Source organism: Eucyclogobius newberryi, unplaced genomic scaffold (assembly GCF_026437365.1).
Source record: "Eucyclogobius newberryi isolate DKJ021-1_F unplaced genomic scaffold, fEucNew1.0.hap1 SCAF_9, whole genome shotgun sequence".
In the NCBI taxonomy this organism is placed as follows: domain Eukaryota; kingdom Metazoa; phylum Chordata; class Actinopteri; order Gobiiformes; family Gobiidae; genus Eucyclogobius; species Eucyclogobius newberryi.
The window spans coordinates 6,374,347-6,387,144 of record NW_027316532.1 but is presented as its reverse complement, the minus strand read 5'-3'; the positions used below and the strand labels follow the sequence as shown (position 1 = coordinate 6,387,144).

Genomic DNA, 12,798 nt, shown 5'->3' with positions numbered 1-12,798 from the left:
GTCCCACTCCTCAGTAGCATTTTCACCAAATTTCAGCTTTTTAGGGCCAACGCCCTGGGAGGAGTTCGTAAAAGTTTGGAAAAACTCCAAAGTCATGTTTAGCCATTTTTGAAGCAATATGGCCGACATTTGGTTGGGCGGCCGGCGTTGCCGTAATAATATTTTTTACTTCTCTTGTCACCATCTACCTCGGCGCCAAATTTCATGATTCTACGATCAGATTTTTTTGGGGTCATTTCCCATCTCTCAATGCATTTTTGGTACATTTGGGGGCGCTGACGCGCCATTTTTTTTATTTTAGAAAAGGGAAATAGCCAGAATGTAGAGAGGCACGATTTTTAGAGGTGTGCAAATTTTTGTGACTTTTCGTCAATGTTCACTGGGTGAAAAATAGGGGGGTTGGTCCCGAGAAGAAAGAAGAAGAAAGAAATATAGCCGCAAGCGGCAATGATCGCCCCTCGCCACGCCGCCGCCACACCGCCGCCACGCCGCAAGAGGAGGGGGCGCTAACGCGCCCCAATTGTCCTTTTATTACGCCTACTGCTGAATCTGTGACGCTGTCACATCTTCTCCCCTTTGTTTTACCATCAAAAAGCTATTTTATTTTGAATTCTTGGCAAAATGTGCGGCTTTGCCGCACAGACACCGTGACTCTTTGAATGAAAATGTGGATAACTTTTGATGGTCCACCCCTGAAGATGAGTCTCACCAAATTTCAGGTTAATAGGGCTGACGCCTGGGAGGAGTTTGTGAAAGTCTAAAGTGTAAACATGTTCTGGCGATTTCCCCATTGGAATAACATGAAAGGTTTCGGTCATCGTTACGGCAACGCCATAACAATTATGACATGTGTCTCATTGACTTTTTTGATAGGGATGCTAAAATTGAGTTGTGTGTCAAATTTCATATAATTTCGCAAAACTAAACATTTAACCTCCATATAAAATCTGTAGGGGGCGCTGTGGCGCCAAATGAATTTATTTCACTTCAAGTAGGTTTAGGGCAAAGAGTTTAACAACTGATTCTAATTTGACGCAATTCGGACTTTATCCGCGCAAACGGCAGAAATTTTAAATATGGGAGATTTCTGAAATTCTAGCTACAGTTTGCGGCTTCGCCGCACAGAGACCGTGAGAGGTATCAATGTAATTTGGATAACTTTTGATGTCCCACTCCTCAGTAGCATTTTCACCAAATTTCAGCTTTATAGGGCCAACGCCCTGGGAGGAGTTCGTAAAAGTACGACGTTTGGAAAAACTCCGAAGTCATGTTTAGCCATTTTTGAAGCAATATGGCCGACATTTGGTTGGGCGGACGGCGTTGCCGTAATAATATTTTTTACTTCTCTTGTCACCATCTACCTTTGCGCCAAATTTCATGATTCTACGATCAGATTTTTTTTGGGTCATTTCCCATCTCTCAATGCATTTTTGGTACATTTGGGGGCGCTGACGCGCCAATTTTTTTTATTTTAGAAAAGGGAAATAGCCAGAATGTAGAGAGGCACGATTTTTAGAGGTGTGAACATTTTTGTGACTTTTCGTCAATGTTCACTGGGTGAAAAATAGGGGGGTTGGTCCCGAGAAGAAGAAGAAAGAATAATATTCCGATGCGAAAACAATGTTTCCCATTTTTCAAATATCATAAACTATACATTTTCGGAAAGCGCTCGCGCTTTCCTACCTCATGGTGTGGGTCCCTGGTCACTGACGGGTACTTTCGTTAATTTTGAGTGGGCTCCGCCCACTTTGTGTTTTTGGCCCTCTATACAGTAATAATGTTCAATTTTTGCATTACATGCTTATATGCACGGAACATGCAAGAGATGGGGAACGTATTCGTGAGCTACTTAGGGCAAATGAGTGCTTTATATGGGGATGACGACCGCTAAAGTGCTCGTTTAGTGCGCACTTTTGCACGGGCTTCGCCCGTTTACAACGGTAATGTTCCATTTTCCTACTACTAATTAGTATGCACGGGGCGTGCATGAGTGAAGGAGTGCGTTAGTGAGTGTTTGGAAGTGGGCGAGCGCTTCGCGCTCGATTTCGTGCGCACTATGTGCGCACTTTCGCAGTCGTGCTTCGCACGGCCTTACGAGATTAATAGGCCTCTCGCCAGCTTGTGGCGCTCGGGCCTAATTAAAGCCGCAAGCGGCATCCAACGGCCCTCGCGGGCTGCCGGCCTTCCGACTCTGCTCTCTGCATTTTACAGAGATGGCGCTAACGTAATTGTCTAAGAACTAAGACAGCGACACATTGTACATGTTCAATGCTGTGCTTAACCAGTGCAAATGAACACAAATGTGGGTCGAATGTGCGGCTCCAACGCACAGAGACCGTGACACTTGGAATAAAAATATGGATAACTTTTGATGCTCCGCTTGTGTAGATGATTTTCCCAAAATATGAGCTTGATCGAGCTATTGCCCACAGAGGAGTTCATTAAAGTGTGAAGCATAAATGTGAACATTTCAAGGATTTGGCGTTTTTCCCATTTGTGACATATATTTGCGGCTCTACCGCACAGAGACCCTAGTACTTAAAATCAAAATATGGATAACTTTTGATGCCCCGCTTGTGTAGATGATTCTCCCCAAATATGAACTTGATCGGGTATTCGCCCTAGGAGGAGTTTGTTAAAGTGTGAAGCGTAAAAATGTGGTCATTTTAGAGATTTTGCGGTTTCCCCATAGGGATAACATGGGATGTTTCTGTCATCGCTACGGCTACGCTTTACCAAATATGACTTTGGGGATGGCAAATGAGAATTGTGTGCAAAATATCATGTCATTTGGAAAAAACTCTTGTTTATAGGCCACTCTGAAAGCCAAATAGTCCAAATTCTGCGAAAAGTTTGCGGCTCAGCTGCACAGAGACCGTAAATGTTATCCATAAAATTTGAATAACTTTTGATGCCCCACTTGTATAGAGGAGGTACACCGATTTTGAGATTGGTGGGCCAAACGCACTAGGAGGAGTTTGTTAAAGTGTGAAGCGTAAATGTGAACATTTCAAGGATTTGGCGTTTTTCCCATTTGTGACAGTATATTTGCAGCTCCACGGCACAGAGACCGTACCACTTAAAATCAAAATATGGATAACTTTTGATGCCCCGTTTGTGTAGATGATTTTCCCCAAATATGAGTTTGATCGGACAATCGCCCTAGGAGGAGTTTGTCAAAGTGTGAAGCGTAAAAATGTGGTGATTTGAGCGATTTTGCGATTTTCCCATATAGGCCATAGGCTGTAACTCAGAATGTGGCTAGAAAATGAATTTCGCTCCACCACATCAAGACTACTTTTCAAAAGTGGTTTTCCAATCTCAAAGATGTACTTGAGCTGGGGGAAAAAGTTCTCCGCATGATTTCTGCCAGTATTTGAGAAAATAGGTGTCAAAGTTGCCAGTTTACCCAAATATGTGACAAATTGGGGTGTACACCCATCTTCATACCTTCTTATTTTTTTCATTCTTTGATTGATTACTTCAGAAATTCAGATTCTCAGAGACATAACTACTTTCTTGGAGGATGTAAAGTGGTGAGACTCTGGGTGCTTTAGTTTAAGAGCAAACGTAAGTTAAAAAAACAGTTTTAACAATTTTGCATGTTATCGTTACGCACTTGAAAACTCTTACTCCACATTTAGTATTCAACTGAATGCTTCAACAATTACAAATTCTCTAGTCTTGATTCATACTACACTATAAAAACATAATCTAAAAGTAGTATTTTAACCCTTTCAACACCAGTTGCCCATTTGAAGAAAGAAAACATAGGCTATTGGTAAAAGTTTTATTCTATAGAACGGATATAATTTTATGTAATGTATTTTCAATATGAACAAATAATTACAATCATAAAAGCAGTATTTACATCGTGATAAACAGGCTAATTGACATGTGTATCTTTCGATCTAGTGTAAGGCAAACTTTCTGCAGAATAGGATATACATACAAACAGAGGAATGATATAAGTATGATTGATGTCAAAATGTGTAAGTACAACACTGGTTTGATTTTTACCTTTTGAGGACAAATATATATCTTGGCAAATTGACAGTAAACAAAGATCAACCTCCTCGGATACATTACCATGTTAGACAATGTCAATTTATCACTAGCACCTACACACCAAGCTAGTAAGTTATAAAGTTCAATTGGCACAATCTTTCTGGCAGAGGAAACATTTAGATCCTCTTGTGTAGGAGGCAGATTTACATCCATACTAGGGGCACTCTTGACCGCTTGTTTCATCCATACTAGGGGCACTCTTGACCGCTTATTTCATCCATACTAGGGGCACTCTTGACCGCTTGTTTCATCCATACTAGGGGCACTCTTGACCGCTTGTTTCATCCATACTAGGGGCACTCTTGACCGCTTGTTTCATCCATACTAGGGGCACTCTTGACCGCTTGTTTCATCCATATTAGAGGCACTCTTGACCGCTTGTTTCAGTAATACACCTGCACTGTAAACTGTCCTTGAGAGCTCTCGCAGTGCAGCATCTTTACCACTTTCTGGCACCATTTCTCCATCACTACATGACATCTCAGAAACTGACATATCAGTTTCAGTTGAAAAATCCTGGTGGAGAAGTCCTGTAGTCTCCGTGGAAACCATTTCACTCAGGTTTCTTCTTGGTGGTTTGTGGAAATTCAGCTGTGGGAAGTCTCGCTGTAATCTCTTCTTCAGAAGATCGGATCTGTAAAAATTAGAGAAGGAATAGAAATTCAGTATTGATAGATTACTATTTTATTTGTGTTTTAGAATTATTTTATTTGTGTTTTAGTATCCTATGTTTGCTGTTTATTTTGTGTTGTGTTTTAACAGGGTAACCACTTTTCTCATTGGGTTTTCCCTGTATAAATAAACAAAATGAATGGAAATATGTAGACTCCTGTAGCTAACAGGATTGGTTTGATCTTGAATGAAATTTCATGAATAAACATAGCTGTGATGTTTATCTGATCTTCTATTGTTTTCTTTCATAAACAATAAGAATAATTTAATTACCGGTAACTTCCATGACCAGGGTGTTTTTTGATGAATTTCTGGAACAGGGACAAGAGCTTCTTCATTCTGAGGATTTCCTGGTTTTCAATCAGTTGTGTCCGAATGACAGTGTCACAGAATGCTGTATATGCATCGCCGTACTCCCAGACTTTAGGTCACCTGTATAAAGCAAGGAAATGCAGTGATTGGTCAGAAATATACTAGCTCACTACAAACAGAAATTTGCTTTGATTCAAACGTCTTTAAAATTATCGTGTAGTCATTACAATAATTTTCAATGAAATGATGAATTTATCTAAATATATGGAAATATATATATATATTTTATTTGATTACCAAAATGTTACCTTTCATCACTTGTCTTCTTTGTCAGAAAGCTATTCTTTGTAACACCTCTTGTGATAGAGGTGCCTCTGGTACACATCAGGATGGATTCATCTGCTCTTGATTCAGCTGCTTTGACCAAACTTCCTAGTAAAGGAGAAGTAAAAGAATTTCAATCAAGGGTGAGCACAATCAGTAAACAATCGCAAAAGTTCTCATCATACAGTCTTACATACATTACACCTACATGTAATAAACTAGGCACATATTCCTATAGTGATCTGTTCTTTTCTTCTGTATCTACATCTGGATCTACCCGCGTTGCATCAATGAAATTTCCCAATGTGGGACAATAAAGGAATATCTTATCTTATCTTATCTATGTATATTTTGGCCAACTTATTTCACTGTGATTAGTCCTATTTACCACGAGCAAGAGAAAACACACATGCAAGAATCAATATATAATCTACTCACCAGCAGTTAAAGTTTCAGCTTCGACCAATTTATCTTTCTTTGTCTTGTGAGCCTCTTTGATACAGCGATCAACCTTCTTGCAAATGATGCAAACTGCAGGAAGTACGCTTGACTTTTTAGATGATTTTGTCTTTACATCTGTGGTAGATCTCAGTCGTTTGGGAGAAGGTGGCAGAGTTGATGTGACCCTCTCCATGCTGCCCACAGACCGACTGTATTGCCGCAAGCTTTTCAGCACTAGTAATTCGTTTCTTGTCAATGAAACGTCTATAGCATGTAGGGTGAAACGTCTATAGCATGTAGGGTGAAACGTCTATAGCATGTAGGGTGAAACGTCTATAGCATGTAGGGTGAAACGTCTATAGCATGTAGGGTGAAACGTCTATAACATGTAGGGTGAAACGTCTATAGCATGTAGGGTGAAAGCCTGGCTTGTTACTCTCCAGAAAATAAGAAAGATTTCCGTCCGAAGAAGCCACAGAAGACGTAGGATAGTTTTGTTTGGCGAAGTCATCATTGTGTACACAAACAGCTGCCGCTAACGCGCGGTCTATTCCATCGATTTCTATTCACTTCCGAGCACAAGTCATCAGCTTCCTCCAGCGGACAACAGTCTGTGGCTGTGTTTGCTCTTTTTCTACCGCTGAAATGTGTGTGATGCATGTGTAATCCATATTTTCATAGCACTTTCTATCGGCTCGAGAGACAACATGCCGGTCCACGGGAGCAGCCATGTTTGATGTTGTTGTAGTAATCTCTCCCCTGATTGGCTGATTCAGAGGCGGAATGATTCAGGCGTAGGGATATTGCGCTATCAGGCTGAGAATATAGTTCCGCATTTGAGTTATCGCCGTAAAAAAACTGGCGCGATGCGAGTGGAGAACTTTTGGTCATGAGCTAATGGTACAATGATAATTTTATATTTGAAGTCATTTTTTAGTCTTGTGACAGGTGTAGCGAACTTGAACGATACAGGCTACAGCCTATGGCCTAATAAGGATAACATGGGATGTTTCTGTCATCACTACGGTTACGCTGTACAAAATATGACTTTGGCTCTTATACTTGTATGATCAGGATGGCAAATTAGAATTTAGTGCAAAATGTCATGTCATTTGGAAAAACTCTATTGTCTATAGGCCACTCTGAAGGCCAAATAGTCAGAATTCTGGGAAACGTTTGCCGCTCCGTCGCACAGAGACCGTAAAAGTTATCCTTAAAATTTGGATAACTTTAGATGCACCACTTGTCTAGAGGACGTACACCGATTTTGAGGTTGGTGGGCAAAACGCACTAGGAGGAGTTCGTTAAAGTGTGAAACATAAAAATGTGGATATTTGAGAGATTTTGCGGTTTTCCCATAGGGATAACATGGGAGGTTTCTGTCATCGCTACGACTACGCCGTAAAAAATAAGTTATTTGTCTGATTGGCTTTTTTGATCCGGACGCCAAAATAGAATTTTGGGTAAAGTTTAGAACATTTTGGTAAAACTAATTTTTGACCTTCAATGTTAATTTAAAGTTCACTCTGTAGGGGGCGCTATCGCGCCCATTTCAATTATGTCATCATAAACTGGTCCAAACTAGAAAGTTTAACAACTGATTCAAATTTGGTCCTAATCGGACTCGTTTTGATCAAATGGGAGCAATTTTTAGATCTGCAATATTCCAAAATAAGTTGTCCAACTTTGCGGCTGCGCCGCACACAGACCGTAAAAGGTATCCCAAAAAATTGGATAACTTTAGATGCCCCACTTGTCCAGAGGACGTACGCCGATTTTGAAGTCGGTGGGCAAAACGCCCTAGGAGGAGTTCGTCAAAGTTTGATGTGAACAAAATGGCTAACACAGCGTGTTTTCATTTTCAAAGGAAGATGGCGGCCATAGGGTTAGTCTGGGGGCGTGGCCACAATGATTTTTTTTTTGTCCTCACGAGAGGAATGCGTGTCCCGAATTTCGTAGCTTTACGCCAAAGTTGACCTCGGGGCGTCTCCCATAGGCGCAATGTATTTTGTATTGTATTTGTATTTTCTCTGTTTGGTCAGACAGTTGCATTCGGCAGCGTTGCGGGAGCAATAGGCCCTCCGCCCTGCTGGGGCTCGGGCCTAATAATAAAAATAAAAATAATAATATTTTTAGCAAAAACAATATAGCCGTTTCCACTATAACAACAAATTATACATCGTTTGAAAGCTCTAAGCCTTCCCGATGCCGCCATGGGGTGGAATCATCATTACGAGCGCTTACGCGCTCGTCACTCCCTATTCCGTCTGGATGCCCCGCCCACTCCCCATAGACTTCCACAGATACAAGCATGGCCCATGCCTGCGGCATGGATTCTCGCGTACGGGACGATGCCAGGAGTGATTTTGGAGGAATGCAGCGCTTCGCGCTGCTGTTGTCAACAATGAGTGAATGGGCTACGCCCATTCACTCATTGTTGACTATTTCTGTCATAGCAGGAGTAAGTATGTATGATCCATGCCTTCGGCATGGGCTAGTTCATTGTACTTGCCAGGGGCGACGGGGTACCAAACATGCGGGCTGCGCCCGCATGTCTGGTCAGACAGTTGCAACGCTGCCTTCGGCAGCGTTGCGGGAGCAATAGGCCCTCCGCCCTGCTGGGGCTCGGGCCTAATAATATTCCGATGCGAAAACAATGTTTCCCATTTTTCAAATATCATAAACTATACATTTTCGGAAAGCGCTCGCGCTTTCCTACCTCATGGTGTGGGTCCCTGGTCACTGACGGGTACTTTCGTTAATTTTGAGTGGGCTCCGCCCACTTTGTGTTTTTGGCCCTCTATACAGTTATAATGTTCAATTTTTGCATTACATGCTTATATGCACGGAACATGCAAGAGATGGGGAACGTATTCGTGAGCTACTTAGCGCAAATGAGAGCTTTATATGGGGATGACGACCGCTTCGCGGTCGTCATCTCAATGTAAAGTGCTCGTTTAGTGCGCACTTTTGCACGGGCTTCGCCCGTTTACAACGGTAATGTTCCATTTTCCTACTACTAATTAGTATGCACGGGGCGTGCATGAGTGAAGGAGTGCGTTAGTGAGTGTTTGGAAGTGGGCGAGCGCTTCGCGCTCGATTTCGTGCGCACTACGTGCGCACTTTCGCAGCCGTGCTTTGCACGGCTTTACGAGATTAATAGGCCTCTCGCCAGCTTGTGGCGCTCGGGCCTAATAAACTAAAATGGACTGACAGTGGAGCCTTTGGCAGCACCAGTGATTCATGATTTGAATGGATTTGTAGCTTGACTTTGACCCAATTGTCGTAAATTTTCTTTTAGCAAGATTTTCGTTGCTTTTGTTACTGTATTTTTGTTGATGGAAATATGAAAGAAAAAAAAAACACTTTTGTCATAAGAATGAAGAATTTTGTTTTCTTCGTCTTCTGTACTTTTATTAATTTTGAACCTGTCTTGGTTAAAAACAAGTTTGACCTGCTCGTTTCGCAGTTTGGAGACTTTATCTGTTTCAGGCTGTTCAACTCAAGATTAAGAACTCGATTGTTTGTGTTTCATATATAATTAATTTCAATGCATGAATAATAGTCTTATAACACATCAAGGTTTACTGACATTTCATAGAGATGATTAAAACCATAATAGAGCTCGGGATTGGATAAGTTTGATATTAGCCTACTGGTAATATTAAAGTTAGTGTTCAGTTAAATGCAACCTGACACTAAATAAAGATAGAACACTAGATAAATGGGTTTACCAATAGTGAACCAGCAGTTTATCGGGTTGTTCCATGGCTCTTTTGTTTACGTTGCCATGTATTGGCTATTGATCTCTGTGGCCGTTTTACACACTTACAACATATAATCTATATACAACAGTACTTTTTATTTACGAGGTAACGGTCATCCGGTTTTGTCATTGACTGTCCGAGAAAGCTTTTTAAGTTTCTTGCGTTGGAAAAGGGGAATTCCCAGTCCCTAAACCAATCGTTAGGTGTCATTTAAACTTTGACATTACAGTTATAGTAGTGTGAAGTGTTGACTTGAAGACTTGAATACATGTGTCTGAAGCGATTATGTCCCGCCCGTGTCATTAGACATCCTCTGATTGTCTGCAGTCTCGGCGTCTGTTTCCTGGACACTTCACCACCACCTCTTCCCCCTCACAGCCCTCCTTTGCTCTGGTCCTTGAGGAATGGCCAAAAATAACCACCTCTGTACAGTGAGTTAGTGCTAGTTTCCTCTCTTCCTTTACATCACAAAGTTTTGTGAAGGTTTTGGGACTGAGTTGAAGGACGCATTTTATGCAAGAGGTAATTTTTTGAGCTTTTAACCAAAAGTTGTATTTAGCTTCATTGACGCTTGTTTGATTATTTCTGTTAAGTCCTCTTCATGGCACAAAAAACACTTTGTTTTGTGACATCATAGATAGAGCTTTGTGATCTTCTGTGCTGTTTTAAATCTTGAGCATTTCTGCCGTTAAATTCTCTTCATATTGGGGAAAAGCTAGCTTTGTTTATTTCCCCTTTGTAATTCCCTCTAGAGTGCCAACATAATTCCTGATGACGAAGTAATGTATGCTTTCAGTAGATTCTTTAGTTTAAGTTCTAAAACATGAAATGCCAAAGTGAAGGTACTCAAATATTCACCCTACTCTTTTTTTTTTTTTTTTACCCAGCTCAGAGTAAGGTAAATATCTGATCAGATTCACAGATTGAAAATTATTTTCAAGAGAGTCGAAACATCAGAAACAGTATCCAGATGACTACATTTGAATCATCTCTACAATTATACTATATATTTATGACATCACATCAAATGTAATTTTACATATTAAACATTTAAAATTGCAATATTGCTCTAAAACAACTCAAACTGGTCCACTGACTTCCGGTTTAAAACTGTGGTGCTGATTTCCGCCGTCTTTTTAAGGTGCGTCAGTGCAAATGTCATCACAATGAAACGCAGGACCATGCTGTCAAGCTCGCCTATGGATAGCTGCAGGGAACGGTAGCAAGCAGCGGATTCTTTTTATTGATTTGCTGTTAATCCCTACGTGTGTCACAGAGGAAATTTTCACAGCAATGGTGCTTAGAGGACAATAAAGACTTGAATACTAATACTTAAACATGCACGAATCCAAATCCAAATACAATGTCTAGTAAATATTGAAGGAAAGCAAAGATTAAAAGTCTGTGCACTAAAGGAATGTGGTGGTTGAAAATAGTAAACTACAAGCCTCACCAATTTTTTCTAAATGGCACTTTACTTTAGGTTATTTTTACGTCTCTTCAAGGTGATTTGGCTGTTGGTCAGTGGCACAGTTTACCACAGGAATGAGAAGAATCCCGTTAGTGTTCCTCCTCCCTCCACTGTCTGTCTGCCCCTCTGCTGCAGGTCCGCTCTGGCTCTGGCTCTGGCTCTGGCTCTGGCTCTGGCTCTGGCTCTGGCTCTGGCTCTGGCTCTGGCTCTGGCTCTGGCTCTGGCTCTGGCTCTGGCTCTGGCTCTGGCTCTGGCTCTGGCTCTGGCTCTGGCTCTGGCTCTGGCTCTGGCTCTGGCTCTGGCTCTGGGAGGGTCCTGACTCTGCCCAGATGTTACCAGTCACTATGTTCGGCATGTCCTTGGGAATCCCTGTGGGGCATGGGAGCGAGCTGCAAGTTTAGCCCCTGTCTGTGACACTGAGGTGAAGTGACATTAAAAAGGAAGGAAGAATACTATCCTATATAAGAAAAGATAAGATAATCCTTTATTGTCCCATATGGGGAAATTTCATTGGTGCAACGCAGGTAGATACAGAGGTAGATACAGAAGAACAGATCACTTATAGGAAGTCTGAAAAACACTTTCAGTAGAAGATCTCCTATAAATAAAAACTCCCATAGACAAATAAATAAATAAATACAAAAATACCATTGCATGTGATCACGACAGTAATGCATAACATACCGTACCTGCTTGTTACATTTTGCTTCCTGATCAAATACATGCCTGGAGTTGTATTTGAAGTGAACAGTACATCTGCAGAGGAAATTATTTTACCTAAAGGAAACATAATTATGCCAAACATTTTTGACTGTGTTGTAAGATTGTTTTCTCATCAAAAACGTACCTGGAGTTGTATTTAGCTTCATTCTGGCTTGTTTTCTTAAAGAGGTTGTCTTGGTCTGAGCCTCAGAAATCACTTTGTTTCAATTCACCCTGAAGAAAGGAGATCTACTGCAGCTTTTAAGTCCATAACTCATTGCCTCCTGACTCGTTCTGAGCCTTTAAGCTCTAAACATTAAACACCAAAACAGAGGTACTCAAGACCATGTTTAAAGGCCAACAACAATATGAATAATACATAATGAGTCCACTTTAATTAATTTGTTTTGTTTGGGGGTTAGGTTTTTTTTTCTTTCAAAATGTTATAACACAAAAAACCTCCATTCTCCATTTTACGTATGTACAAAAAGTATGATTCATTTCACACTAAAGTTATTTTAGTTTAGATGGGGGAAAAGTCAGATTTGACCTTTTAAAAATGTGTTGCGATCAGATATGGTGTTTTTTGCAAAAGAAAGAATAGACAATAATCTGAACTAAACGTGTAAATTAATAAAAACATTTTCTTTATTGAAAGCATACCTGGAGTTGTATTCACGCTTGTTTCATTAATACTGTTTAGAGATTTCATTGTGATGTCAAAGGCATTCCACAACTTTGCTATAATAAATAGTGTTTGTTTTTTCCCATGGTAATTACAAATGTTGCCAGTAGATGATGTGCTAACACCAAATCCAGAACAATGCAACTTAATGTGCAGTTTCTATACTTTGGCATTGCTTTAAGTTATTAAACAGGAAATGCCAAACAAAGGGCTGTTAGCATGCTATTTGTTGTTAGCTTTACCAAGATCAAGGCAAAACTCTGGCCTCTGAATGGTGTTAAAAGTGTTTCTAAACTCACAGTGCATAATTGGATGCTAGGAATGTGCTTGGAAACAGATGAAAAAGAATCTGTCTG

At 40.7% G+C, this 12,798-nt stretch overlaps 1 long non-coding RNA gene across 1 annotated transcript; it reads right to left on the bottom strand.

Moving 5' to 3' along the window:
- Positions 1 to 3,776: 3,776 nt before the first annotated feature.
- On the bottom strand, positions 3,777 to 5,105 carry LOC140354396 (uncharacterized). Its single transcript, XR_011925962.1, has 2 exons — positions 5,014 to 5,105; positions 3,777 to 4,702 (listed from the first exon to the last, which is right to left on the bottom strand). It is a non-coding gene; the product is annotated as an uncharacterized lncRNA (long non-coding RNA).
- Positions 5,106 to 12,798: the final 7,693 nt, after the last annotated feature.